The sequence below is a fragment of the Elaeis guineensis genome, chromosome 1, assembly GCF_000442705.2.
Source record: "Elaeis guineensis isolate ETL-2024a chromosome 1, EG11, whole genome shotgun sequence".
Lineage (NCBI taxonomy): Eukaryota > Viridiplantae > Streptophyta > Magnoliopsida > Arecales > Arecaceae > Elaeis > Elaeis guineensis.
Genome location: NC_025993.2, coordinates 28,375,664 through 28,381,663, shown reverse-complemented (window position 1 = coordinate 28,381,663; position 6,000 = coordinate 28,375,664).

Genomic DNA, 6,000 nt, shown 5'->3' with positions numbered 1-6,000 from the left:
CCAAGGCGATGTGTTTGCAACTCCCAATAAGGTGAAGAGTCATATCATCCTGGTGATTTGTAACATTTTAGTTCATCGAAATCTTCATCGACTCCACTTATTGAAAAGCAGGGGATCTTCTATACAGTGGGGTTGATTTTTGAGGATCCTCATAGGTTAGCCTTGTTTCTTGTATGATTGTCTTCGCTAGCTACTCTCGCTAAAGAATGAGGGGCCTCGGCTCTACTTGCTAAAGAGCAAAGGATCTTGAATCTTCGTCAGCTCTGCTCGCTTAAGAATGAGGGGTCTTGAATTTTCATTGGCTTTACTCACTTAAAAATGAGGGGACTTGGCTCTGCCTTCATCGGCTCTACTCGGTTAAGAGCGAGGAGCCATGGATCTTCATCGGCTCTGAGCTCATTAGCGATGTTCGCTAAAAATCGAAGGGTCATTCTTCATAGGCACTGTTCGTTGAAGAGCGAAGGATCATTCTTCGTTGGCGCTGTTCACTGAAGAGTGAAAGGCCATTAGTACTGGTTGCTAAAAAGTGAAGGGCCATTCTTTATTGGCGTTGTCCACTAAGAAGTGAAGGACCATTAGTGCTGTTCACTGAAAAGCGAAGGGCCATTGGTGCTGTTCACTGAAAAGCGAAGGGCCATTCTTCGTGGGTGCTGTTCGCTGAAGAGCGAAGGGCCATTGGCACTGTTTGTTGAAAAAGCGAAGGGTCATTGGTGCTGTTCGCTGAAAAGCGAAGGGCCATTCTTTGTGGGTGCTGTTCGCTAAAGAGCGAAGAGCTGTTGGTGCTGTTTACTGAAAAGCGAAGGACCATTAGAGGTCCTCATGGGTTAGCCCTCATCATGGTCTGACTTTTGCCTTGGTTCAGTTTTGGCTTAGAGACCTATGGTTCTATAAGAAAAAAAGAAGAAAACAGAATAATGGATGAGGATTTGAGGACCTTTTACCGTGAGGGACTTTGTTTGAGAATCCTTTGGTTTTACTTAGGTTTTTATTTCCCTTGATTCGATGCACTCTTCACCTCGACTTGACCTTGATTTTGACCTCAGCTTGGTCTTAATTTTGACCTCGATTTGGCCTTAATTTTGACCTCGATTTGGCCTTGATTCTGACCTCGACTTCGGTCTTGATTCTAGCCTCACCTTCGGCCTTGATTCTGACCTCAGCTTCGGCCTTCATTTTAACTTCGATTTGGATTTGGGCTTGATAGCTTGGCCTCGATTTTGGTGTCCTATGGTTCTACAAGAAGGAAGAAGAAGAAGAGTGGATGAGAGCTTAAGAGCCTCTTACCATGAGTTTTCTGTTTGAAAACCTCTGGGTTCTGTTTGACCCCTTATTATTTGCCTCTATTTGAGCTTGATCTTTGCCTTAGATTGGCCTTGTTTTTGCTTCAGTTTGGTCTTAATTTGCAACTTGGATTACTTTGATTTCGACTTCAGATGAGACTCTCTCTTCTTCTTCTTCTTTCTCTCTCTCTTCTTTCTTCTTCTTCTTCTTTTGTCAACTTGGCCTCGACGAGCGAAAATCACATAGCTATCGATCTGGCCTCTGTGTCGTTGGAAGAGTGCGTGGTCATACGGAGCTGCTCGCAGGGTTGCCGATCTGGCCTCGACGTCAGTAGGAGTGCACGTGTGCGGAGGGGGCATGGAGCCACTCATAGGCAACTTCGGCCATACAAGGTGTGTGCGTAGGCATGCAAGACTTCGAGACCACCGCAGGCAGCTTCAGCCCTGCTGGAAGCTCAGGCCCTACTGGAAGCTCAGGGAGCACACGGGGAAGCTTCAAATTTGCGGCTCTGGTGAGGATCGGCATAGGCAGATATGCGCATGGGAGCTTTTGGTGGCATCGCAAGCGGCTTCGGCCATGTTGGAGGTGTGCGTGGGCTTCGGCGCCACGGATGACTTCGATCGCACTGGGAGCGACCACACGGGAGGCTTCGATGCTGGTAAGAACGGCATGCATGCAGAAGCATAGGGTTGGACCCGCTTCGGCAATGCTCGTGGGGGACCTCGAAGAAGGTAAAGGATAGATGCGCGCGTCGGAGACTTCGGCTGCGTTAGGAGTGCACATACTTCGTTGCATGGGGGACGTCGGTCGTGCTGGGAGCGCATGAAGCTTGGTGGGGCAGGTGACATCGGTCGCATTGGGAGTGCACAGAGTGGCTTGGTGGCGCCACGGGCTGCTTCAGCCATGCGAGAGGCTCCGATGTTGCTCGATGGAGGCGAGGCACGCGAGAAGCTTCGGCACTAGCAAAGCACGTCATGCACACAAGGAGTGTGGGGTCCGCCTGTGATCTACGTCGGGAGTACATGGGGAGGCTTCGGAGCCTCCGATCCTGGCCCCAATGTCGACAGGAGTTCACATGCTACGGATGCGCACATGGAGGGCTCCAAGGGCCTCCAATCTTACCGGATACATGTGTGATGGTGTGGGGGGCTTCGTGGCCCCCACTTTGGTGGCTTTGGGGGCGTCGATCTGGTGGGTATGCATGTGGAAAAGGTGTCGAGCTCCATCGAAAAGGCCTTGGGGGCACCGATCCGATAGGGCTTGGTGTCGAAGATGCGTGCATGCATAGAAGGGAGGCCGATGACCATCGATGCCCTTTTTTCCTTTTTCCTCGTACTCTCTCTCTCTCTTTCCTCTTTCTTTTCTTCTTTCTTTCTCTCCCTTTTTTTTCTCTTTTTTTTTTTGTGGCCATGGGCCTTATATGGACGGTCTCAGTGCCCCATCTAAGGTCAGGCGTATACGGCTTCGGCACTGGGAGGCCTCTGCACACAAGACAATGTGGATGAAGAGCTTTCACTAGGTATTGGGTTTGCTCTTGTTCATGAGGCTCTCAAACTGGCTCTTGTACAGCACATTGAAGGTATTGTTAATGAGCTTGTAGAGGAAGATCTTCCTCCTAATTTTTGACCCTACCCAGAATTCAAAAATACGGACGAGAAAATAAAAATCTAACATGACTAAGAAATTTTCATAGTTTTATTCCTTATCTAGATCCTGCGTCCTGATTTGGATCATTCTTTTGGGATATTGTGATCCCTTTCCTCATCTAGATCTTCCTTTTCGATTGAGATTTTTTCCTCATTCGAAGCCCCCCAGTTTGAGCCTGGCTAGAATGGCTCGAAGGACGTTAGCCGATGTCAGCCAGTTCATGGATGGTTAAACCATCTAGCTGATTTGGAGATAGATGATCGGATCTCATTAGCCTTAGAGTAATACGATGCAGCTCCTCTTGTTGAATGCTCACATCTTTCCATAAATAGGTCTGAGGATCTTTTTTTTAGTGCCAATCTGTTGATGCAGATTTTCGTCTCGAGATCGGATGAGCTGAAGTTGAGTGGCGACGGTGGCAGGACCTGTAAGAAAAATTTCTAACTAAAGATAGCTTCAGTGGGGGCCCTCCAACACTCAAGTCAGAAATTCAGCAACAGAAGAGAAGGAGCGAGTATGTTCAGAAAGAGGAGATCACATATCTGGAAGGTCTCTCTTAGCCATTTATTTATGGGCGGTGGTTGAAGAGCCATAAAAGAAAGGAGGATTAGGTGGTTAGGCTTGCCTTGTTGGGCAAAATACATCTGTTATCCTTTCCTTAGCTGAAAAAATTTATTATTTTTTATTTCTTATCCATTTCTTATGATCCTCGTTGAGTATCCTCGAAGATCATGCCTAACATGAGTTGACAACCAGCTGTTTTGAGAATGGACAGCCTTTCTTTTACTTCTGATTATTCCTATATTTTAATGAGAAGATGTGATGGAACCAGATCTTAGGCCAAGTCTGATATGGCTTCATATCGTCGTATACTTTATGTCTTCGGCTAGTATAAAATTACCCCCAACACGAAAGAAATGTCCATTTTCTCTGATTACATTGTTGCTGTGGAAGACAAGAATTTTGGTTGAACAATTTGACTGTGCTGTTCTACGTACGATCAGATGTAGAACAGACATGTAATGCAAGCACATGTGACAGTGATTGCTGGAGTGCATAGATGCAAGTATTGCAGCAAGTATTGATCGGAAAATATGGCCGCTAGACATTCACTAGAAATAATCACATATTCAACGGAATCTGGATGTAGCGACAAAAGAGTCAACGTTGAAGGGAGTGTTGAAGTCTTAATCGACTCTGACACGCATTGGAGGGGATGGGTTGATAAGGAGCTGGTCGGTGAGGGAGTTCCTCACATGGAGTTGTCATCAACTTCACAACCTGGGGAGTGTTGATGGTTCGTAATTTGTGCAAAATGGAAGCCACTCTGTTTTGAGTTGGAGCAAAAGTGGGTTTAGAATTTTGGTAGGCTGAGAAGAATTTTATTTTGCATAAGCAACCGTGTCCTTGTTTGAGTTTGAAGAATGAGTCCTTGTGACTTGTTGAGAGGTGGAGTGCTGTAGCTCTTGGTGTGTGAGCTGCTGGATTCTATGAGGCGTTCTTGGAGGAAAAGCCAAGAACTTTGGTCCAACTTTCGATCATGCCATTCTATATATTATCAGATTGTTTGTAGATTTTCTACAAATACAACTAGGACATGCTACATATCATAGGCAACTTAATGGCCGGGTTAGATCTTAGTGATTCAAGATCTATGCAGCCTGAGTAATTATATGGTTGATTGGTTTCGATGAGCAAAGTCTCGTCACTAAGAAAAAGAATGTTCACGAAAGATGATCCTATTTTGGGATAAATCAGAATAGGTTGCATTTTTTCATTGCCAACAAGTTGGACATGCTAATTTTCAATTTGATTTGGATAGCACCCGACACAATGCAAACCTAACTCAAATCTAGCTTAGGAAGTAAACTATAAAATTTTCTTATTTCTCATTATAAAATGAGGTCTCAAGATTTTTCTTCGGTAGAAGGAGTGTTGCAAATGGTTTTTTGACCAACCTTGACCTGGCTCAATCCTGACCTGATTAGACCCAACCCTATTCATATTTTAAGATTTATGGGTTGGTCAAGTCAAAAATATGACATAATATAAAATCCATATCGGGTTTGAATCCTGTATTTTCAAGTTGATGCAATCTAAACTGACAGATATATTATTAGGGTTCTAAATTAAATTAATAAAAACTGCTTAGCTCCCCAAACCTTGAATCCAATCTAGTCTGACCTAAAAATTCAAAGCATATAAACCTCTTTCTCCTTCTCTCTAAATGTCTTTCCTAATCTATTAAATGAACTTTCATTTAAAATACTTCCTCTCTTTTCATCGCAATAGCAACATCTCCTTTCATCTGTTTTCATTTAATTATATTTAAATATTCATATTTTATCATTTATTTTGGTAATTTTTATTTACAATTCTATCAAATATATATTTTAAAAGTCATGGTTTGTAAACTTAATAATGATCAATTACGTGGAGGAAATTAAAAGTTTTTTAGTAAAAATTTCAAATTTAAGCCGGCTTTTTGTTATAATTAAATTTTTTTGATGATTTATATTTAATTACCTTTTTTGAGATAATAATTATCAATTATTATGTTTTAGTTATAAAACAACAATTAGATGCCTGATTGAAATAACAAATTTGACTTACTTGGTAAAGATCATAACCCAAACATTTGGATTGGATCCAAATAATACTTGACATCAACCCAACCCTAATGACCTATTAAATCTAAAATCTTTCCATTGACCTGACTCAACATGACTTGATCAATAACAAGTTGGATTTGAGTCCAAAACCACAATTAGAACATGAAATTAGAAGTCCCAAGAGGTATCCCAAGAGAACATATAGTACGAGGCATACACAAGTAGAACCTTTTGAGATTTAAATAACGAGATTATAATATTACAATAACCATTATAATAATGTTGGTCTCACTCTTTTACATCTAATATATATATATATATATATATATATATATATATATATATATATTAAAATGGAGGTTTTCCCTTGACAAAGCTTCTATTTGCCATATGTACACACCAGCATTTACTCTCATCCACCACGTGTAAGCAAATCCTTTGTAAAAATCACTTTTTTTTT